Below are 23,600 nucleotides of genomic sequence, written 5' to 3'. Positions count from 1 at the left end.
AGCGATGCTGCTCTTCCATCCCTAGTCTGTAATCGTGACTGATTTTCCAGGTCCCATGCTGTTCAGCTGCTGTCAGTGTTTCCACCGTCTCCTGCAGGAAGGTGTCCTGAGAGACCCTCTGCAGCACTAAGTGGGTGTCGTGATACATCAAAGCCTCCTGCTGGGGCCCCTCGCTTCACCACACATGCGCCTGCCTGAGGCCTTTGCACGGGCTGTTTCGTCTGCCTGGAATGCTCTTCCAGATACCAAGCCCCCCACCCCCAAACTCCCTCGTCTGCTTCAGACCACTGCTTAAAATTGAGTTTTCAATGAGGCCTCTTCTCGCCACTCTATTTCAAATTGCACCCTCCCTGTCATACTGCCAGACATTCCCAGTCTGCTTATCCTGCTATTTTCCATAGCACTTCCTTCTTGTAACATACTCCAGCATTTACTCATTCCTTGTCTTTATCGTCAGATTCCTCCAGTCCACATAGGCTTTATGACTTTTAAAGGAAGGCAAGTAGATTGCTTAGATGCTCACAAGCTTAATATTTATTCATTAGTGATTTCTTAACTCCCTGCTCCTTCCTCCTCTTTCTCTGTAAGCTGTTCGTTCTGCTCTCTGTTAGAATTAAGAAATGCTGTCTGAATTTTTTGATTATATTATAGGTATTCCGTGTCTGCCAGCCCTGGTGGTCTAGTGGTTAAGATTTGGTGCTTTAGGGGCTGGCCCCGTGGCCAAGTGGTTTCGCTGGTTTGGATCCTGGGCACGGACATGGCACCGCTCTTCAGGCCACGTTGAAGCGATGTCCCACATGCCACAACTAGAAGGACCTGCCACTAAGATAGACAACTATGTATGGGAGGACTTGGGGAGATAAAGCAGGAAAAAAAAAAAAGGAAGATTGGCAACAGTTGTTAGCTCAGGTGCCAATCTTTAAAAAAAAAAAAAAAAGATTTGGCGCTTTCACCATCATGGCCTGGGTTCCTTTCCTTGTCAGGGAACCACACCACCTGTCTGTTGGTTGTCATGCTGTGGTTGTTCCGTGCTGCTGTGATGCTGAAAGATATGCCACTGATATTTCAAATACCAGCAGGGTCACCCATGGTGGACAGGTTTCAGTGGAGCTTCTAGACTAAGACAGACTAGGAAGAAGGACCTGGCCACCCACCCCCGCAAAAATTGGGCATGAAAAGCCTATGAATAGCAGCAGAACACTGTCTCATACAGTGCTGGAAGTGAGAGGATGGTGCAAAAAGACCGGGCAGGGTTCCGCTCTACTGTACACAGGGGCACTAGGAGTCAGAATTGACTTGACAACACTAACAAAGTCTCTGTATGATAGAGAAAATAAAAGCATTTAACACTCTGAATTGGTAAAATAATAATAATCACTTATGCCCTTACTTATGGCAAGTGCTTTACATAAATTATTTCCTTTAATTGCCAGTCAACCTTGTGAAGGTTGGCATTTTTATTATACCCGTTTCACAGGTGAAGGAGCAGAGGCTTGGAGTGGATTAAATCACTTTCCCCAAACCACAGAGCTAGTGGGCAAGGGAGACAGGACTAGAGCTCGTAGGTCTGTGCCCCAGAGCTCAAGCACTGACCTGTACACAGGCCTGGGCTGCTTGCTTCAGTCAGTCGTCCTCCTGCCGTGCATGATAGCAGTGGGACTGGAGTGTGCGGGGGAGGGAGGGTGATTTCTTAGCATCTGTCTGTGAATTTTCTTTTCCTAAATCAAGCATCTTTATCCTCTGCTGCTGTCTGGTGCCCATCTTTAGGTAGCAGAGATGCCAGCACCTTTCACTGTGGTCTCTGACCATTTAGACCACATCTCAGCTCTGTGTGTTCCCTTCCAGCGAAGACCTCCAGATCCTCAGGCACTTAGGGTCCCAGAGGTGCCTGCTTTGGCCAGACTGTCCCCAGCAGAGTGTGCACAGCTAGAGGTGGCTTGAGGCCTCTGTTCCTGCTCTGTCTTAGGGGCGGGACCCATGGGAGCCCCAGGTGGCTGTGCTTGTGGCCTCGGTGAGCTCGGGCTTTGATGGACATGGAAGTGTGCCCGTAGGGAACACTTAACAGTGCCTTGTAAAGTGCTTCAGATGCTCAGTGACTATTGGTGACAATTCTGAATTTATATTCTGGTGGTGCAAAGTTCAGTTAAACAGACAGGAAATCTTTTAACCTTGTCTCAAGGTGACAAAGTGAGACAAGGTTATTTGTACTGTCCCCTTTATTTCATCCCACTTGGAGATACTAATAAAACAAACCACCAGTAATTTAAAAACCATGCTATTTGCATAGCAATAAGGATACAAGAGAAGGAGAAATAGAATTTTCTGTAATTTTGGGGTTCCGATTTTTATAGATTGGCTAAAACCTAGAGAGAAAAGTGTTAGTAAGGAGTGTGGCTCTAACTAAATATAGTGTGAAAGAGAGGAAAAGACACAGGCAGGCAGCATGGATGAAAGTGGAGAGATTAGACTCGGTAAACATTGTCTCAAACCAAATCAGCCTGTCCTTTCCTCAGGGGGGGTCTGACTTTCCGTATACGAATCCCTGTGAAATCATTAAGTTGCAAGTGTCTGAATTTTACGTTTTGGAGCAAAATGTAAACTTCTGAAGTAGGTAGGAAGTTAACTTCTATCTAGACATTTGCTTCTATATGTCTAGTAGGAACAGCACAAATCTTCTCAAATCATAGGCTGTTTTATTTTTTTAATTCAACAGAGACCTTTTGGTCTTCTGGTAGGAATTCCCACTTGAGGTTAGCGAAGTCTGGGAGGGATGGTTTCATTCTGAAGTTCATCACAGGGAGGTCTCTGCTTCCCAGATGGCAGGTCAGGTGCCCAGCAACACTCCATCGAAGGGAAACTGTACAATAAATAGGGGCATCAACAATTGGTACTTGAAGACTTGGTGAGGCAAATGTTTTTGTAATAAAACAAACATAGATATATCATGAGATAGAATACTAAAAGCAGCATAGTTGTTTAAATTTAAAGCAGAGACTTCAGTCATGCTTTCAGTTTGCGGTGGCCTCTTATCGCTGTCGTCCAGAAACCCTCAGGAACTGCGTTCTCTCTCCTCTGCATTGTGGTCCTTTGGGTGAAAGGTCTGTGAGATGCTGAGTATGCGGAAGGTCCGTGCTTGGTAACTGTGAGCTCGACGGAGGGTGTCTTATGGGGTCGCTCTTAGGTGTGCTGCAGGCCGCAGCTGCTGAAGGTTCAGTGAGCGTAAGACTGCGTTTGTATGGTGAGGTGTTCCTCCGAGTAGGGGATGGTGATGCTGATGTCTGCGTGACAGCCTCTGTCGTTGTCAGAGCCTTCCTGCTGTTGAGCCGCACCCTAGCCCTGCCCTGACTGGTGCTGTCCTCCCTCAGATGAAGATGCGAACATACCTGTGGGTGTAGCGGCTTTCCCCATGTCGTGGTCTAGAGCGGCACTTCACAAACTTCCACGTGCTTGGACTCTTCTGGGGATCTTGTTAAAAGGCAGATTCTGATCCAGTGGCTCTGGGTGGGGCCAGAGGGTCTCTGTTTATTTCTGACAAGCTCCCCAGTGATGCTGATGGTGCTGGTCCAGGGTGAGTAGCAAGGGCTTAGAACAGGTGACCGCGGTAAATCCAACCCAGACCTTCCAGTCCTAGTCTACACATGTGACTCTCTGCTGCTCTGTGTCACTGTCATGACCCAAGGAGTCACCCAAGTGTCTCAGACCTCAAGTAAATCTGGGTCATTAGTGGCTTTGTTTGAGAAGATTTGTGCTACCTAGAGAAGCAAGAGTTTGTCTGGTGGGGAAAATGCAGTGATAAAAAACCTCTGGTAATAGGGATAAAGAAAAATTGATAATGTGCCAAATGGAACAAAACATATGGTGCTCTGCTTCCTTCCTCCCATCTTATTTTCCAGGGCAGCTTGGTCTCTGGGGGCAGCCCGGGCACAGAGGTGTGCAGGTGTTTATTGTCTTAGCCGTGGGCTCTGACTTCATGGTCAGGCCTGCAAAAATTGCTGAAAATGAACTTCTATTAGATACTTGGTAGTAGAAATATTCCACAGTTTTCCCTCCTACTGTATCATGCAAAAGCTAATTCTTTGTTGTTAAGAAATAATTTTTTATGTAACTCAAGTTTGGATTTGGGGGGAAATCCTTTTGTTTACCTCTGCTTACCGAGGTACAATTTGAGTCTTAGGCTAATGCTTTTCATTTAAGCATTTCAGATTACATTGTGCATTTACAGGTTTCACCAACAATAGAGGCATTCACACTTTACCTGTCTTGTTAAAGGAAAAAAACCCCATCTAATTTAGATAAGATTTATTGATTTGAAACCCATTGTACATAAGCAAATAGTCCAGTGAAACAAAAGTTCAAAGAGTTTTGTGTTGTGAGTATAGCTGTGTCAATACGCCTACTTTATGATAAGGTTAGGTCTGTTGGACTAGAGATTAGATGTAAATAGGAATGGTACAACCAAGGAATATAATCTGAATCTTTAGAATGACTGTTTTATATTGTGAAAAATATAGAAACTGTTGTATGACTATGATTTGTGTTATACATAGCTAAATTTTCAAGAATGTATGTACTGTTAGGAAATTTTAATGAATGACATAAGCAGAATAACTACAAGTAAAACTTTGCTGGAAAATATAAGCATGGTGACATCTGTGGGACCTTTTGTTCTCATCAGTGGTCCTTGACTTTGGGCACCAGAGTCGCTTGGTGAGGTTTTTGAAATTCAGCCTGCACCTGCCCTCTACTCTCTGCCTCACCGAGTCACCTGGGTGGGGCTGGGGCCTTAGCATAAATTCTGTTTTTTCTTTTAAATATGCATGAAGGATTCTGATTGCTGCCCCCAGTGAGATGGCTGGTTTAGACATCAGAGGGTGACTTGAGACACTGTCACCACTTGATGGCAGTGGTGCTCCCTGTGTCTCAATGGCCCTGGTTTCCTTCCAATGCCAGAAAAGTGCTTGCTTTCTTTTCTTTTTTCCCTATATTTTTGTTTTTGTTCTTGTTTTTGTTACAGTATGTATCTTCCTTGCTCATTTGCAGCTTATTTGAATGGAGAGCTACCTTCTGAAATCCAGATGTTTTTCTTTCTTTTGCTGCAGGGTTTTAGAGAGTGGGCAAACAGGGTAGAGAAAAATGGTCTCCGGTTGCCAGAGACATGTGGCTTTTTAACATTATTATTTTACGTTTACTTTCCATACAGCTTTGCTTTTCTGTGGTGAATAAAGACCAGGTTCAAGATAAAATATTGCAAGCCAGGAATCTGACTGTTCATGGGTTTCCGTAGTTGGAAGCTACTAAATTTCTTCCCTTTTTTGTGCTTCCTGGCATGTCATTGCAGACGTTGGTATGGTGATTGGCAAGATTTGACCTCAGTGTGCTATTTTCGCTCCTGTTAACAATTGTAAGTTAGCACTGATCCAGCTTTTCCTAGTTAACCGTTGGTGTTTAAACAGTCCTTATATTTGTGCAAGGGCTAGAGCTAAGGGTTGTTGGTGATAAGGCTACAGGAGCCCAGAGCTGAGGGCTTGGGCACTGGCGGCCCTGGTGGCAGATGGTCTGGCTGTGAATCCCTGTGCACAGCACCCTTGCTGGAGGGGTTCCTCCTTAGGGCTGATCTAACTCCACAGTCTGTGCCTGCATGCCCACAGGATTCAAGTTTAACGTGGGAGATCTTGATTTTTCACCTTTGAATTTTAATCTGTAGGCACTAGGGAGCCATTGAAGTTTATAAAGCAAAGAATGGTAAGGAGTTTGAAAAATGTGGGATAGAATCTGTAGACACATCTGAAGGTGAAGTAGCGTCATAATCAGGGCAGGACTCGGGTGAGGCAAGCAGAATTTAAGGAGGCACTCACTTTTGGGGCCCTGCAAGTGCTGACCCTAAACTTGCATGGTGCTGAGAATGAACGCTGCCTTAGGTATTATGCCCTGGGTGCCTGCTGGCCTCCCCTCCTCTCAGCCCTCCCAGCTGTGCACTGCCACCCTGCAGTCTTCTCACGTGACCTGGGTGGCACTGCCAGGGAGGTTAGAGTAGCTCTGACGAGGGAGTCTTCGGCAGGAGGGGTTGTTTTGTTTAAAGGACAGCTTTATTGAAATAGAATTCATATACTATATAATTCACCCATTTAAAATATACACTGCTTTTTTTTGCTCTATTCACAGGGTTGTGCAAACATCACCACAATCTAATTTTAAAACCTTTTTGTCCCCCAGAAAGAAACCCTTACCTGTCACTTTCTATTACCCCCCCAAACCCTAGACAGCTTCTAATCTATGCTTTCTGTCTCTGTAGATTTGCCTAGCTGGACGCTTCATATAAATGGAGTCATGTAATAGGTGGTCCTTTGTACGTGGCTTCTTTCACTTAGCATAATCTTTTCAAGGTTCATCGTGTTGCAGCTTGTTTTGGTGCTTCATCCCTTCTTATGGTCAGTTAATATTCCGCTGCATATATATAGACCATGAACACATTTTCTTTATCCACGTACCAGTTGATGGACATTTGAGCTGTTTCCACCTGTTGGCTATTATGAATAATGCTGCTATGAACTTTCACGTATGCATTTTTATGGGGAGGTATGTTAAGAAAGGGTTTTAAAGGTGAGCTTGCGTGGAACCTCCTTCTCTGGGGAGCTTTGAGTTGTCACCTGTGGTTCTGACATGAAGGTGCTTAGGCCATGGCGGGGGGAGGTGACAGTTGGTCTCCCAGTACCAGGCTTCTCTGCTGGCTGGCCTTGTTTGTTTTTCTTCTCCAGGGTGAGAAGGAGAGTGCAGGGGATGCTGGCATTGCTCTTAGAGGTGCCTGGAAAGGCAAGGGATGGGGGAATCCTCCATCAGGGCTCCCACAGCTCTCCCCATCCCAGGGGACAAAGGGCCACGTTTCTTTCAGCTGTTCTCAAGCTGAGTGTGCCCAGAATCCTTTGGAGGACTTGTGGAAACACAGATCACTGTGCCTCACACTCAAGTTTCGTGCTTCTGGAGATGGAATTCTCTTGGTGGAGCCTGAGAATTTGCATTTCTTACGAGTTCCCAGGTGATGCTGATGTTGCAGATTTGAGGACCACACTCTGAGGCCCTCTGAATTTCTCGAGCTGCAGCAGCTGGTAGGTAGGGGTACATCCTATTCTGATTTAAACTCGGGACAAAAAAGCCCTGAGTGGCTGTTAATGAAATAAACAACAGATTGAAAATCAGAAATATGTTCTATGGCAGATTATGAAGCAGCCAACAAATCCTGTTTTCTTTGCAATAAAACTAATCGAATCTTAATGATGGCCATTGTCACGTGTTAAGCATTTCGTGTTTCCACTTTTACACAGTTAGATGATAATCCTCATGTCCACTGCATGCGGGAGGTACCACTGCCCCTGGTTTTAGGGACGAGGCTGGAAAGATTGAACGATGTGCCATAGCTCCCACAGTGCTATGTTTCACATCTAGTGGGTTCGACTCTGAACCCAGTCTCTGAGTCACAGTAATGAACTGCTGACAGTTTTAGAAATAAATTATCGGGGGTTTTGACTGGTTTACTTGCTTAAGTTAGTGTTTGTATGGTGATAGGTTGTGTTAGAGCGAAAAAACAATTCTTATCTTGGAAGTATTCTAAAGTTAAATGTTAACTCTTGCTAATACAGCGCACATTTTTGGCCTTATTTATTGGCAGTCCTGATTTTTTAAAACAGAATTAGAATCTTCCTAGTTGAATGGTTTCTGTTAATTTCATTTATTTAAATGAAAGAATGTGGATCTCCCGGAGGTTGGCAAAGCTGTGCCTTCCCACCAGACATGAGCTAGCGACCCCAGAATTACAGCTGCCGGCACCCTCAACGAACTCTTGATTTTTATGAAATCCTGTGATAAAGCCAAGGGATGTGTTAAAATGCTTTCTATGTGGATTTTTTCCCAAGCAAATTTGTTTCATCACTTTCCTATAAATGAAAATATTTACGGAATGAGTACTAACAAGATTTTAAACATCATTTACCAAAGTAGGAACACTATAATTATGGTCTTATATAATTCTGAAAATAATTTGTAGTACCGAACTATGCATTTTATACTTGAGAGAATAATAGGGTTTCCGCAGAAAGTTGGAGTACTGCGGTTCGTTCCCGTCCAGGTGTGCCAGCTTGAGAGCTTTCGATGAAGGGCAGTTCTGGTGATGAGAGGTTGTGGTCTAACCTCGGCGGGTTTGGTTTTTGGAATTGTTTTTTTGCAGCAGCATCTTCCCCAAACCGTTACTGAGGGGAAGTTTATTGGCACCAATCTTGTCTCCTGCCAAGGCTTGCATTTGGAGTGGGGTGGGATATAAAAACAATTGGCTTTTTCAGCCCTGGTAGGCTTCAGACTGTGGGACTTAGAGGTCATAGGCAGATGGCTGCCTTCACAAAGTGGTGTTTCTTCTTGTCACTGCTTGCAGAATGGCTGGTGTAGTTTGAGTTCATCATTCTCCCTTAGAGAAACCAATATGCACCACGTTCTGGAAGTTTTCTTCCATTATCCCTAACACTACAGTCTCAGTCACGCATGGTGTATGTCCCAATGTACAGCAGGCGACATATGGTTAGACCAGATGTTTTACCAGCACGTAACAAAGTCACCAGAGTCCCATTCATCTATTGGGGATTCCTCCTCATTTCCTATTGCCTAGTTTTCTCTGCCCTGCCAATTCCGCATTTTTTAGCCCCTCACCTCAGATGCCAAATTTGACATCACTTAGAGATTAAATCTTGCTATGCTGGCATTACTAAAGAGGGATGAATTTTTCTCACTGAACAATGGTAGAGCAAGGCTGATTCAGTGGCTCCATGATACGACCAGGGAGCTAGGCCCCTTCTCTTTCTGTTTCACCCTCTTGGATGCCTCCTGGCCACAAGATGGCTGCTCCACCTTCAGCTTCCCCTCCAGTTCCAATCAGAACAAAAAAGGAAACAACGAAGAGGAAAGGGTGATCCCTCTGTATCGAGAGAGCAAAACCCTTGCAGAAATCCCTAGTAGAGTTCCAGTTGTGCCTCATTACCTGGAACTGTGTCACCTGGCCATTCATAGCTACAAGGGAGGCCATGAGACTGATTTGTGGCCGAGCACATTGCCACGTTGTATAATATCCACAGATGCAGGGACGAGGGGAGACTGCATATGAGGAAGGGAAGCAGGGAGACTGCAGCGCTGCCCATGCAGAATGTGTTACGTCTTCCTGCTGTGCTGTTTCTTCCTGCGGCCATGATTTTGTATAGATTGTTTCCTTTGCCCAGAAAGCTCCTTTTGCTGATCTTCTCTTTTCTACCCAATGCACAATGCTTTAACACTTACAGGCTTTTCCTAATCCTTTCAGGCCACTTCAGATGTCACCATTTCTTCCTCTTTTCTCTCAGGCGTAGACAGCCTCTCCATCCCTGATGTTCCTCAAGGGTTCGTGTTTGGATCTGTTAGACAGCTGGTTACTTTGTCTTGGGGTTATTTTGCTCGACATTGAGATCCATGCTGTCCAATTACAGTAGCCACTAGCCACATGTAACTATCTAAACTTAAATGTAAACTAATTACATAAAGACAATAAAAAATTTAGGTCCTCACATTAGCCTCATTTCAAGTGCTCAAGAACCACATGTGGCTAGTGGCTACCATATTGGAGAGTGCAGGTCTAGAACATTTCCCTCATCCAGATTCTCCTGGACATGCTCTTCTAGATGATGAACTCTTTGAGGTCTCCTTTGGCCCTGCCGCTGTCACTCAGAACCACAAGAACTTCGCCTCCAGGGTGATGCTTGTGTTGTGTTGTCTCCTAACTGAAGTGGTTAACCTTGGTCAGAGGCAAGATAGTCTACAACCCACATGGCTTCTAAAAATATTGTTAATGGTTATGTAGGAGGTATCGAATCCCCTGCTTTCAAAGAAGCCTAAAAGCAAGTGTGGACTTTGAAAAGTCGTCTGTCCCAAACTTCTTATTGTACAGATGTAGAAACTCAGGGAAAGGGACCCACTTAAGGTTAAACAGGCAGTCGGTGGTAGAATGGACTAGAATCTTGGTTATCTCATCCACCTTCACATCTCTTTCCATTAAACCACATGTGATTGAGTATCACCTAACCTGTTAGTTTTCCCTAATTAAGTTCTGTTCTTGCCTGTTCAACCGGTTTCTTGAGAGAGGAAGTTGTTTTCAGCTCCTTAGTTATCCTCAAATGCCCGCTGCATCTAGGCGGTTCTCAGGGAAGGCTCAGGAAACAGATGAGTGTGAGGCTGTCTTAGTCAATGGTCGTTTGGTTGCAAGAAACAGGAAATAACTCAAGCTGGCTTAATCAGGAGGAGGCTTGTAACAATCAGGGTAGGAGCCAGAAACTGGCCACAAGTTATCAGGAACCAAGGAAGGCTCCCTCTCTTTAGGGCTGTGTAATTGTTTTTGTTCCGTTCTCTCCTTTATTCTGCACACCAGCTTTCCTAACTTGCTCATCACTGTGTACAGCCATGCCGGCCCCAAGTGTGTATGACCTCTTCGCTCCAGAGGCATCCAGTCACCTGACTGCCCGTCTTTGCTTTATTCCAGAGCTTTGAGAGCTGATCAGCCCAGCCCATGGTAGCTCATCCAGGGAGGGGTGGGAGAATGTGATACCAACGCCCCCCGCCCCAGGATATTATCTGGGCTGTGGGGAGGGGGGCAAGGCCAACGAAAGTAACTGGGGCTCACTAGCTTTTTAGCAGTTAATGCTTATCCAAAAGTAGGTGAAATTTTGTATGGGCAAGTGTGTAAATTTCTTATTACCAGAAGTACTTGGATAGAAGCTGAGTAACTATCTCTCAAAGATTCCTGTGCTGGGAATGAAGTGTGATTAATATGTTTACCCAGTCATAAGAATTTGGGATTCTCAGAGCAGTGTAGTTGGCACACAGCTCATCAACCAGCGGTGGTCAGTGTGAGACAGTGGGTCAGCACTGGGCTCACTGGACCTTAGACTCATGGTGTGTAGCAGGTCGGCCTTGGGGAGACCTCACACACTCTTTGTCCACTTAAGTTTGCCTTGCCACTGCGAGCATTTGGGGCATGTTTCTAAAACTCAGTTCAAGCTCTGTGAGGGCAGGGGCACTGCCTTGTTACAGTTTTAGGACCTGGCACAGAGTTTGGTTCATAGGTGGTGCTTGATGTCTGTTGAATACAAGGATATGTCATTTTGGAATATTAACCAAATGTGGGTATTTTATTGTGACTACTCAGATTTTACTATATAAAAAAAATAACATATCCATGGAGAATAAATACAACGGAAACATACTGACGTTCTACCAAAATTGGGAGAAACTGTGGTAATAGGTGATATTTTCCCCTTTTCTCTTGTTCAGTTTTATAGCGTGGCATTTTGATAGTAGGAAAAATTAATTTTTCATTAAGAAAGAAACTTTTGAAATATATTCAGTCTTCTAGAAGGTTAAAATGAAAGTACATTTCTTTCATGAATCATGATGGTAGCAAGTACTGTCATGCACCACATAATGACGTTTTGTTCGATGACGGACCGCATATATGACCGTGGTCCCGTAAGATTAGTACCACGTAGCCTAGGTGTGCAGTAGGCTCATCTAAGTGTGTGTAAGTACACTCTGTGATGTTTGCACAACAATGAAATCTCTTAAGGACGCTTCCCTCAGAACGTATCCCTGTTGTTAAGTGACTCATCACTGTATTCAGATTTATTGGAAATGGACCCGATTATAAAATCACTTCCCTCTCTTGTGGGCGTGAACTACAGGGGATCATTTGGGGATGTCTTCCTCCCTTTCTTTGGAATAATTAAATCTGTCATGACCAGTAATTTGACTTGAGAAAGTAACAGCCTTAATTTGCAGAAATCAAGCTCAAAAGTTAGAGATTCACAGTCTTCATTGGAAGGTTTTTTCTTGTTTGTGGCTCTCCTGCCACCACTGCCATCTACCTCAGATGCCTTTGCTCCCGAGGGCCACGTATTACCTGCCCACCCACCCCAGAAAAGAGCCTCAAGTGTCCCAGGACACTTTGTTGCCTAGTGCTCATTGAGATTCCAAATTTCTCTGGTTCCAGCAGAAATATAATTTCAGAATGTTATGTTTATAGTTTCAGAGAATAGTTTAGAAGTTGATTTTTTTTAAAAAAAAATGTTATACTCAGAAATATATATTATATAATATAATTATATATTAGGTAATATAATGGATCCTTTTTCTCTGTATTTGGTAGCTTAAAAGATACCCCATTCCATCTTCTCTGATTGCTCTTCCTATACAGCTGAAACCTTTTTTTTTGAAATTGCAATCAATAGGTTAGTCCAAATCAGTATATTCTATTTCTAAATTAACCTAGTTCATTAAAGTTTAAATTCTGTGGTTGAAGTCATTTTAGGGTTCCTGATAACCTTAAGTGTTTTATTGTTCCTAAAGAAGTAACATCAGTGATATGGGAAAAACAAACATCGTGGTTTCTGCTTTTAGTGGTGTAATGATGGGGGTCATTGCCCCCAGATGCCTCTCAGTAGAAGGCTTTTGGCTTTTGCCTTCTCTGGTCACCCTGTATTAATATGAACTCCAGTCCACGGCCACAGTCTCTGGCCATCCCACCGTCAGCCTCTCACAGCTCCTTTGGTTGTGATCTGTAATGGTCCTACTGGCTGTGGGTCAGAAATAGTTTCATTTTCATCCTTTTGGTACTTGGTTCTTTCTGCAGTGGTATTGTTCTGTCTCCATAGTATGGCATGTGTGTCTGTATTGGTTCTTGTCTGAGATTCAGACTCTTGGATGACAAGATAAAAAGACTGTTTGCTTAAAAACTTCTATTTAATATTCCTATTATGATACCGTGAGTCTGTGGAGCTCAGTAAAGTCTCCTTGATGTTGTTGGTAACTTAGATTATTGGGAGCTTTTCCTGTTAGAAATAACAGGGATTCTTAATCCAATGCCTCATTTTACAGATGAGAAGACTGAGGCTCACAGACCGTAATAACCACATGAGCCTTCATGTGCACTGTGTTTAGGAGTAGTATCCAGGGTCAGTGCCTGGCATTGGCTGACTGCAGAGCAACCTGGTTAGGAGCCCTGGAGGTCGGGGGTGTGGGCTGCAAGGTGCCACTGTTGCTTCCCACCTCTGGAACCTTGGGCCTGCTCCTTTTCCTTGGTTCCTTTGTAAAATGGGGCCAGCAGTAACTGTCTCCTTCCATGAGAGGCAGTATTGCATCATGAATGAGAGCTTGGGCCTAAATAAGGCAACAGTGCCTGCCCTCAGAAAACCTCACAGGCAGAGAGACAGGGCCTGCGAGTGTTCTGCTTCATGTTCTGAATTGCTGTGACCTTTGGGAGGATATCCTGGAATCTCAGACTTTCATTTACATCAAGACTCTTTCCTTGCATACCCACATTTTCTGAGTTGCCACAGTATTAAAAATGGGCCCTGTGAGCTTTCTTCCATTGCATCATTCTAGCCTGTGGTCCTTTATTTTCTTGGTATGTCGTGAGGCAGAATAAAGTGAAACTCCATGCTAGTTGCTAACTCCCATTGTAATGAATATTTCTGCAAATGGCTTCTGGCCACTTGAGGGAAAAGGGCTCATGTGTAATTTCAGAAAGATGTGATCGACTGGAGAATCAATGTAGCATCCTGGTTAAGAGTAGGCATTTAGGAAAAAATTTTTTTGATTTTTAATTTTGGTAAAAAATAAATTTATCATCTTACGCATACGTAAGTGTATAGTTCAGTAGTGTTGAGTGTATTCACATTGTTGTTCACTGGGTCTGCAGAACTTATTTTTGCAAAATTGAAACTCTATACCCATTAAACAGTAACTTTCCATTCCTTTTTCCCTACTACCCCTAGCAAGCACCTTTCTACTTTCTGTTTCTATGACTACTTTAGATACTTCATATAAGTGGAATCATATAGTATTTGTCTTTTTTGACTGGCTTCTTTCACTTAGCATCATATCCTCAAGGTTCATCAAGTTGTAGCACATGACAGGATTTCTATCCTTTTTAAGGCCAAATAATATTCCACTGTATGTATATAGTACGTTTTGTTTATCCATTCATCTGTCACTGAATATTTAGGTTCTTTTCACCTCTTGGCTATTGTGAATAATGATTCGGTGAACATGGGTGTGCAAATATCTGTCCTAATACTGCTTTCAGTGCTTTTGGATATGTACCCAGAAGTGGAATTGCTGGGTTGTATGGTGATTCTATTTTTAATTTATTGAGCAACTGCCATACTGTTTTCCATAGCGGCTGCACCATTTTACATTCCCACCAAAGCACCCAAGAGTTCCAATTTCTCAACATCCCCAGCAGTACTTGTTGTCTTCTGTTTTTTTGAAGTGGCCATCCGATATCTCATTGTGGTTTCGATTTGTATTTCTCTAATGGTTAGTGATGTTGGGCATCGTTTCATATGCTTCTTGGCCATTCATATGTCATCTTTGGAGAAATTTGCCCCTTTTTAATTTGAAATTATTTTTTTGTTGTTGTTAAGTTGAAGAGTCTGGCTTTTAAAATCAGACTGCTCCAGGCTTAAATCCTGACTCCTCCATTTATGAGCTGTTTGACCAAGGGCAGCTGCTCCACCCCTCTATGACGTGGCTGTAGTAATAGCACCCACCTCATAGAGCTAGGGGTGTTGGGCAACCATGAAGAAGCACTCCAGAGATGGGAGCCAGTGCTACAGAAGAGTGCAGGCCGTCTATTCCTAATAGTGTTTTGAAGGAAATAAAAATGGCTGCCTTCTCAGTTCTCTCCACAAATGGCGGCCATTTTTAAACTCCAACTCCACCACATTCCCTTTTAACATCATTCGACTTTTAGGACGAGTGAAAGGATATTTTTGGACAATCAGGGACTCTGGCATATGGAGGACCCTCCTGTTGCCAAAAAGAACCTTTCTGGGCCTCCTGGGCAGTGTGCTGGCAGTTTGTACAGTGGCTTCAGCTTTTCTGCAAAGTGAATGTCATCGCCTGAAGTCACAGCCAGAGGAAACCTGGTCCTCAGGCGGCAGCTTGCTTCTCCTGCTCCACCCCAGGTGAACACCTGTGACAACAGACCCCACCTCGCTGAGCAGCCCTGTGCTCTGAATTCAGAGGCGGAAAAACCATGGGCCAAGCCTGTTGCCAGGGACAGGGGACCACTCTCTTTTCAAACTCTCTTTATGGAGAGAGACAAAAGACTGGGAATCATTGTAAAGAAATTAGTCATAGACATTTCACTCTTGAAAATCATCCCAGTGAAAGGTTAGACAACTGCTAGCTTTCAAGATGTCCCAGACATTGACGGGTGCTGTGGGGTGAGACCTGGCCCCCTAAGCACAAAATTACCAGGCTCCAGAGGGTCCGTTTCCCCCATGGCTCACCTTCCTCGGAATGTAAGGTGCCACTTTTCAGCTGAGTTGGTTCTCTGTGTTGCGACAGGATGTTTAGAAAAGTATCCTTCCTTTGGAGTGGCAGATATGTAAGTCTTTACCAAATTACTTTGTTTATTCAATCAAAGGATCCCATTTCTGTCCTCTTTGTTTTGTCCTGTGCACACATAACAACTCTCACTTCTTACCAGCTCCGAGTGGAAGTTCCGTGTGCTGGGATATGCCATGGTCAGCTCTGGTCAGGAGAGACTTTCAAAAGGAAATGTTACCTCTTTACTGAGGTTTTTGGGCAAAGTAAACTGTGGTAATGTTGGAGAAATTTGCTTGCCACAAAGCAGTTTTCAAAGAACATTTAAACTTGTCCACTCTAACTCATAAACCAGATTAAGTGTGTCTGAAATCTGTTGAGGTTTTGAATGAATATCAGAGTACTGACTTTTAGGGGATAGAAGCCATCTCTGTGATCATCTAGTTTGTTTCTGTCTTCTAGCCGAAAACATCCAAGCCTGAACCTCGACACAGCTGAATCCCAAGTTCCCCAACTGCTGAGCAGTCATGGATTCCTAAAAAGAGCACTCCTTCCCAAGGTGGTTCCTGTCAGGATATGGGCCCTTATAAGGAGAGCTGCGAGGCTGGGGTTTTCCAGGTGGAAAGGTCGCATTTCCACATAGAACCCAGTGAGCATTGTGTCGAGTTGGGGGAAGAACTGGGCTCGCTGTTGTGAACTTCTTGTTTTGTAGTGTGGACTTCCCCATCCCCTCTCCCCTGTAAAGCACAAAAGTATTTCCTAACTTTTAAGTCATGGCTTCCTTTCGTGGATTTTGACCTTAGATTGTATCCAGATAAGCATTGTGTAATGGGATGGGTGGGGTTAGGTTTTTTACTCACAGATGCGTGAGAGGCCGGAGGGAGGGTGGAGGGCAGCAGAGTTTATAACTGGGGCTTTTAGCGATTCGTCCTCGTCAGCACCTGAGTCAGACTTCTCATCGCAGGACTGTTGTGCCAGCAAAAGCCGCATCAGGGCTGCCCTGCTGCCCTTTCGGATCACCTGGACGTGCCTTCGGGACCTTTCGTTCCTCTCTCCCTCTCAGTTTTTCCTTGGTGACACATTTCTTCCTTACATCCCCCGCATTACCCTCTCCCTGCTCCCATCCCCACTTTTTTCCCCTTTCCCAGAGGTTCCCACTGAAGTTCTCACCAGCTCTTCTCTGGGAATTACCAGACTGTGATATGACCTTCTCGTTTTTGATTATTTCTAGTTGAATAGCTCCCAATGCTCCTCTCGGGAGATGAGTCCCAAGTGTGCACATCCTGCCTGACCCTTTTATGTGGGACTGGGGTCATGACCCCACTGCCTCCTGTGGCTTGCTTCTGCTTGGGCGTGCCTCAGGGCCTCAGGCACTTCAGACTCTGCATCCCGTTATGATGTGTTAAAGGGTAGGTACGGACAGAGGAGATGACTCAAAGCAATTCTAATGAAAATCAAAATATAGCATGGAAGGTACATTTATATGTTTGGTAAAATTCCAAGAAAAGACCAGAAGGAAATGTGTGAAAATATTAGGAGCATTTATCTTTGGGAGGTAGGGTTATAGGTGACCTTTTTGTTTTTGTTTTTTTTTGTTTGAGAAAGATTGTCTCTGAGCTAACGTCTGTGCCAGTCTTTCTCTGTTTTGTATATGGGATGCCACCACAGCGTGGTTTGATGAGCAGTGTGTAGGTCTCTGCTTGGGATCTGAACCCATAAACCCTGGGACGCCAAAGTGGAATGTGAGAGCTTAACCACTACACCACTGGGCCAGCCCTCCTTTTTCTTTTTTTTTTTTTCTTTAATAATTTTTGGTGTTTCCAGTTTCTCTGCAATGAGTTAAATATTACCTTTTTTTTAGGAGGGAGGGGGGAAAGCCAGCCAACATATCTAAAAACCCTTGCCTGGGCCACAGGGGAAAAAATAAGACTCTCTTCCTGAAAATTGCCATTTGTGTAGTTGTTTTATCATTTTACCAGTCAATTGAGGTTGGACCCCTCGGACGAGGCTCTCTGTGTCTCTCCTTCTGCAGGGCCTCTGACCACCCCTTCCTCCCTACTCCTTGGCTGCCACTCGGATCCATCTTTCAGACCTTCTTGGCCACAACAGCTCTTCCTTCTGCCCCTCACAGTGGTTCTTTCCGTAACTCAGTCTTTGTCATCACATCATCAAGAGATGCTGGTATTGTTTTTAATGAAAGTCCAAAATTTGCATGTGGGATACAATCCCTGCCCGTGACGCGATGAGGGAGATTTATCCTGTGTTGTTTAACACGCAGGTGTTCTGAGGGCGCAGTTGTATGCAAAACACTGTACTAGGTGTTGGGTTCAAAGTGGATTTAATGAAAGATAAAGGAGTGTGCACATGTAGTGAGGGAGACGAATAACAAATACCAAAGGAGAAAAAAGCATGGGAAATGCCGAGGCTAGCTATAGCTCAGTGCAGGGTTCTGAGCTGGAAAGCTGCGGCCGTGGAAGGGAAAAGCCTTTTAAACTGCCCGGAGGTTTTCTTCTGTTGTCTTGTGTTGATGCAGTGCTGTTTTGTGGCGTAATCCTTAGTGATTTGGGAGTTAACACACTATCAGTATAAGATGATCTTTATCCACCTATCCAGCTATTACTAAGCTTAATAAATATTGAGTATAAATTAAATATACAAAATCTACCCATCTGTATTATAAATGTGTGGCAGAAACTGTATCTTGACTCCTGGTTCTTTCACAAAACTTTAATGTGTTTTTGCCTTGAATGTATTTTGTGTGATTTTACGTTGCAAGCTTGTGTTTGTCTCATGTCTCAAATCTGCAAAATTGTCCTTTTTTTTCTCTGTCATTTTATGGGTGTTCAAGCGATTTTAATTGGAAGCTGGGCTTAAATCAGGCACTGGCATTGCCCTCCATGGTAATCTGGGGACTTGGAAGCACATATCAGTTAAGTACCTGCCTGGTTGGTGCCCTGGAATGGATTGGGTTGGAAGTACCATTCCAAATCTGCATCCTGTGGCAGGGCAAGTGATGTTTTGTGTTGACAAGGAAGCAGGATAAAAGGTAGGCCGGGTGACAGAGTCCATGTTTAAGTCCTATCCCAGGACCTGGCTTATGAAAGATGCCACAAATATAAAATATAAACGATGCCACATGGCAGCTCAGGTCAGTTGCCCCATTAATGACACAGCAAGTGCTATGAATTTAGAAGGAAAGATGGCTCTAAGCTAGAGTACTTGGTGGCTTTGCTCAAGCAGATCCCTCTTTCTGGCCCCCAGGTTTCCCTTCCCCCTGTAAAAAAAAAAAAAAAACAGAAAAAAAGAAAAATCTGAATTTTGTCAGTCTGTCAAGAATTAAAACGGGCTGGCCTCGTGGCGCAGCGGTTAAGTTCACACGTTCCACTTTGGCGGCCTGGGGTTCGCCTGTTCGGATCCCGGGTGCAGACATAGCACCACTTGGCAAGCCATGCTGTGGTAGGTGTCCCACATAGAAAAAGTAGAGGGGCTGGCCCGGTGGCGCAGCAGTTAAGTTCACACATTCTGCTTTGGCGGCCCAGGATTCACAGGTTCGCATTCCAGGTGTGGACATGTCACCGCTTGGCAAAAGCCATGCTTTGGTAGGCGTCCCACATACAAAGTAGAGGAAGATGGGCATGGACGTTAGCTCAGGGCCAGTCTTCCACAGCAAAAAGAGGAGGATTGGCAGCAAATGTTAGCTGAGGGCTAATGTTCCTCAAAAAAAAAAGAATAAAAACAGCATCCTATTCCTTTCAGTCATAATAAAACCTTGTTACCTGTGCTTTCAGAACTTTCCTTTTTTCTTAGCTACTGACCAAAGTCTTATTTAAGGAAAGTTTACAGAAGCCCTATACAACATTAACTCAAACGTGCTCTGCTGAAGTGGAATGGAGGGGTAGTCTAGAACCACATCTGCTCCTGCTATGGATTGTCTTTGCCCTCCCCAAATTCATGGGTGAAGCCGTCCTACCCATTGTGACAGGGGGCACCTTTGGGAGGTAATTAGATTTAGATGAGGTCATGAGGGCAGAGCCTGCATGATAGGATTAGTGCCCTTGTAAGAAGGGAAGGAGACCAGCGTTCTCTCTCCGCCATGTGATGATACAGCAAAAGGGAGGCTGTCTGCAAACTGGGGAGAGCGCCCTCACCAAGAACCTGACCGCGCACACACCCTGATCTTGGACTTCCAGCCTCCAGAACTGTGAGAAACCAATGTTTGTCGTTTAAGGGCCCCTGTCTGTGGTGTCTTGTTGTAGCAGCCCGAACTAAGGCAGCTCCCTTCCCCACCACTTCCCTGGCCCCCGGCATGGACTTTGCAAACAGAGCTGCATGCGGGATCATTTGAGAGCCCTCATTCCGTGATGCAGCCACTTCACTCACTCCAGGTCCAATTCTGACCCTCTTAACGCCCTGCGCCATGCTCAGGGGAGATTGGAGGGTGATGACACTGTTTCCTCTCTAGGCTTCTTGTCCCCATGCCTCAGTAGAAACAGACACAAAAATGCCCCTTGAGACTGAGCATACCTTTCTCAGGGGCAGGGGCTGTCCTGGCTCCAGGAGGATCACACAGAGGAGGTGCCGGGAGCCTTGCTGTAAACAAACGAGCAGCTTTTCAGCAGATGGTTAAATAACACGGGTTGAGAAATCCTGAGCTTTGACCTTAGTAGTGTATTTTTCTGTTTGTGTTGGGTGACTCATTGGTCTGTGTTTCTATTTATGTTCATATCTGGAAGTTTTCTGCAAGGAAATTTATTGTCACTATAATAGTGTGGGTGGTTGATCTGGGTCAGGGAGGGACCACTTTCTGAATGCGTTTCTTAAGAAAATGGTATTAATTTTAGTTCAAACAATTGCCTTCACCAGAAATAAAAATGAGATCTGGCTAGTGTTAGAAAAGCAAGATACATTATGTTTTTAAATTTTATTTAATGGTCAGGTCATCCATGATGGGTGGTGTCATTGCTTAATTAATTTGACATAATTTATTTAAAAGATACCCATGTTCCTGAGTGTCATATAATGTGAAACCGCCAAAGGTGAACCTATAACCTAAAGTAAGTTATAGGTTACTGAAAAAATGCCAAATGTCAAAGGCCAGGAGTTCTCCAACTTTAGTGTGCATGAGAATTTCAATTTTGTTAAACTCAGGTCTCTGGGTCCCACTCCAGGGTTTGTGATCCAGGAGGCCTAGTGTGGGGCCAAGACTTGGCAGTTGCTACAAGCAACCAGGTGATGCGGATGCTGCTGGTCTGGAGAGCACTCTCTGAGAGCTGCTCCCATAGGCTGAACCCGTGGCCGAGCCTCTGGAGATGGTAACCCCATGTGCTGTTGTCAGGAGGGGCATCAGGGGGACATCTTGTGCTGCACCCCCTCGGTGAGGCCCAAGCAACGTGGGCTTGACCGGGAGCTGTAGTTGTAGAGGGCCAACAAGGAAAATGACAAGTGCTGGATGATCTGATACTTTTTTAAAAATCCATGTGGATGAGATCAAAGGGCTGAGTGTGGGTAACAGTCAGGGTAAATCCCCACCTGTTAATGCTCACTCGCTGGCTCTCTGAATAGAACTTAATGGCAAGCCATTTTTTCACCTTCTCTCTTGAGCTGTGTCAGGATGGCAGGCTTGCAAAGCACCGGAAGCCGTTCACCTTTTGATCTGACTCATTTCTTACCATCTACGTGCACTCCTCCCTCCCCCAACACACACACACTTTCCCAGGGTCATGTGGAACTATTCGCAATTCCCAAATTCATCTTGCTTTGTTGTTTTATTTCCCGCACTTTGCAAGGAGTGACCTTCTCTCTCTCTGGCAGTCATCCCTCCTGGTCCTGCTTTGGGACTTAGCATTTGACCATCTCCTGCACCACTGTGCTTTCCCCGACCCCTGTGAAAGGAGCAGATGAGGATCATCTCTTCTAGAGGTAGGGCGTTCACGGTGGCCTTCTGTACGTTCGCCACCCCAGGGCTGTCCTCCTTCCACTTCTCACACTGACTTTCACGGTGGCCTACTCAGCTGTCTCTTTAGGGACAGAGGTTGGTTTCATTTCATCATTGTTCCTGGGATGAATGGAATGATTGGTCACTGGGGTGATTAACACCTTATTTGTAATATATTTCTTAAAAAGCCATTCATATATGGGGCTGGCCCCGTGGCCGAGTGGTTAAGTTCCCGCGCTCCGCTGCAGGCGGCCCAGTGTTTCGTTGGTTCGAATCCTGGGCGCGGACATGGCACTGCTCATCAGCAGTGTCAAATGTCAAAGGCCAGGAGTTCTCCAACTTTAGTGTGCATGAGAATTTCAATTTTGTTAAACTCAGGTCTCTGGGTCCCACTCCAGGGTTTGTGATCCAGGAGGCCTAGTGTGGGGCCAAGACTTGGCAGTTGCTACAAGCAACCAGGTGATGCGGATGCTGCTGGTACCACGCTGAGGTAGCGTCCCACATGCCACAACTGGAAGGACCCACAGCGAAGAATATACAACTATGTACCGGGGGGCTTTGGGGAGAAAAAGGAAATAATAAAATCTTTAAAAAAAAAAAAAAAAAAAGCCATTCGTATATAAAGTTATATATATATATATACACATACCTAAATGTCAGATATCCATATATCTGCATATGGAGATATGTAAAGTTTATATAAAGTTTTATAATAGTTTTGCATAATTTAAGAATAAAACTGTTGAAAAGAGCTGAGCCCGAGTCACTTGGGCCTGGAATTGTGTGCTACCCAAGGAGGGGCCTTGCTTGTTTCTTTCCACCTCTGGGCATATTTCTCCCCGCCCCTCCTCTTCACTGCCCTTCTTTTACTTCCCTCCCTTCTGCTTGTCTTTCCCAGCATGCTCCATGCTGCCTTGATCTCCTGCTTCCCTGAGTTCCTCTTGCATTTATTATCTATGCTCAGGGCAGTGAATGTCAGCCCCAGGGCTGCCATGCTCAGGACCAGGGAGCCTTGCCTGAGGTTTGCCGCTGTGCTGGGGGAGCACAAAGGAGGTGTCCACAGGATGGGCAGGGCCAGACTGGCAGGAGGAGTCTCCCCAGAGGGTGTGACCTTGGAGCTGGGCTTTGAAGGAGGAGGAAGGGAGTCAACTAGACAAAGAAAGGCCAAAGGGCATCCAAGCCATTGTGAGCGTGGCGCTCTCCAGGGCTTCCATGCCTCTCGTGACCAGGGGCCTTGGACACACTAAGGCAGTGACCGGGGGCCTCTTATTGTTGGGGAAGCCCCAGGGACAACACAGTTGATTTTTGCACAGAATAAGTTTCTGCCTTCCTCGGTATCTGTCAGTAAACCAATTTTGTTTATTATCCCCAGCCCCAGTCTGTGGAGAAGTCCAAAGCACAGAAGGATTTTGCCGGGTATAGAACAAAATAGATGACCATGATAATAGGAACTCAGCACTTGCCTCTGGCCAAGCGCTGTTTTAAGTGCTCTCAAGGATTTCTCATTTAATCCCTGCAACAAAACTGTGGGAGGTGGCTGCTGTTATTGACTGTGATTTTTGGATGAGGAAACTGAGGCACAGAGGGGTCAAAGGCTTGTTTATTTCCTGGTTAGTAGGCGGCAGCACTGGTGTAATGAGGTGCCTTCTCCGTTCCCTCTTTGCATTCCTTCCCATCACCCCGAGCACTGGAGGAGCCAGCCTGAGGTCTGAGTCCTCATCCTGGCTCCACAGCCAGTTAGCTCTGTGGCCCAGGCCTTGCCATTGAGGGATAGAAACAGTCCTCACTTATCAGATGATTGTGGGAATGAGATCGGTGGGTAATTGTAAAGCACACTGCCTGGCACGTTGTAAGTGCTCAAAAATATGACTTTGTGCCTCTTAGAGTCTGTTTCCCCATCTGGGAGGGGCGGGGGTGGAGCTAAATCATCTTCTAGTGCCCCTTTCAGCCCTGAGGTTTTTTTTGTGTGTGTGTGTGCGCGCGCGTGCAGGCTAGTGGTTTCCCCCACAATCCAGAAGAAGGAAGGAGTGTGTACAAGGGCTGGCTAAGGCAGTCGTCATGCAGCAGCTGCTGGTGGGAAGTCCTGGGGCTGGGAGAGGGCGTAGGGGGAGCCAGGCCCAGTTCCCCGGACACCCCCCTCACACACACATCCTAATGGCACTGACCCAAGGGCCTTTTGTGGTGGTGCTTTTCCACCCCATGGTGTCCCATAAAATTGCAAGAACCACAATTTGAAGTCCAGTGTTATAAAGTGGTAATATGAGAGAGCAAAGTG

At 45.1% G+C, this 23,600-nt stretch overlaps 1 protein-coding gene across 7 annotated transcripts in view; it reads left to right on the top strand.

The window, feature by feature from the left end:
- Positions 1 to 23,600, top strand: part of TBC1D1 (TBC1 domain family member 1) — a 217,699-nt gene that overhangs the window by 140,488 nt on the left and 53,611 nt on the right. Inside the window, exon 1 of one of the 7 annotated variants that reach the window (XM_070615172.1) lies at positions 19,260 to 19,591. The exons of the other annotated variants lie outside the window; for them this stretch is intronic. The gene's annotated coding sequence lies outside the window, so the exon portion shown is untranslated. Of the gene's footprint in view, positions 1 to 19,259; positions 19,592 to 23,600 lie in introns of those variants that run through there. 7 annotated transcript variants of the gene reach the window in all.

The sequence above is a fragment of the Equus przewalskii genome, chromosome 3 (assembly GCF_037783145.1).
Source record: "Equus przewalskii isolate Varuska chromosome 3, EquPr2, whole genome shotgun sequence".
Lineage (NCBI taxonomy): Eukaryota > Metazoa > Chordata > Mammalia > Perissodactyla > Equidae > Equus > Equus przewalskii.
Note: the sequence above shows the minus strand (reverse complement) of the source record. Positions and strands in the feature narration are given on the sequence as shown.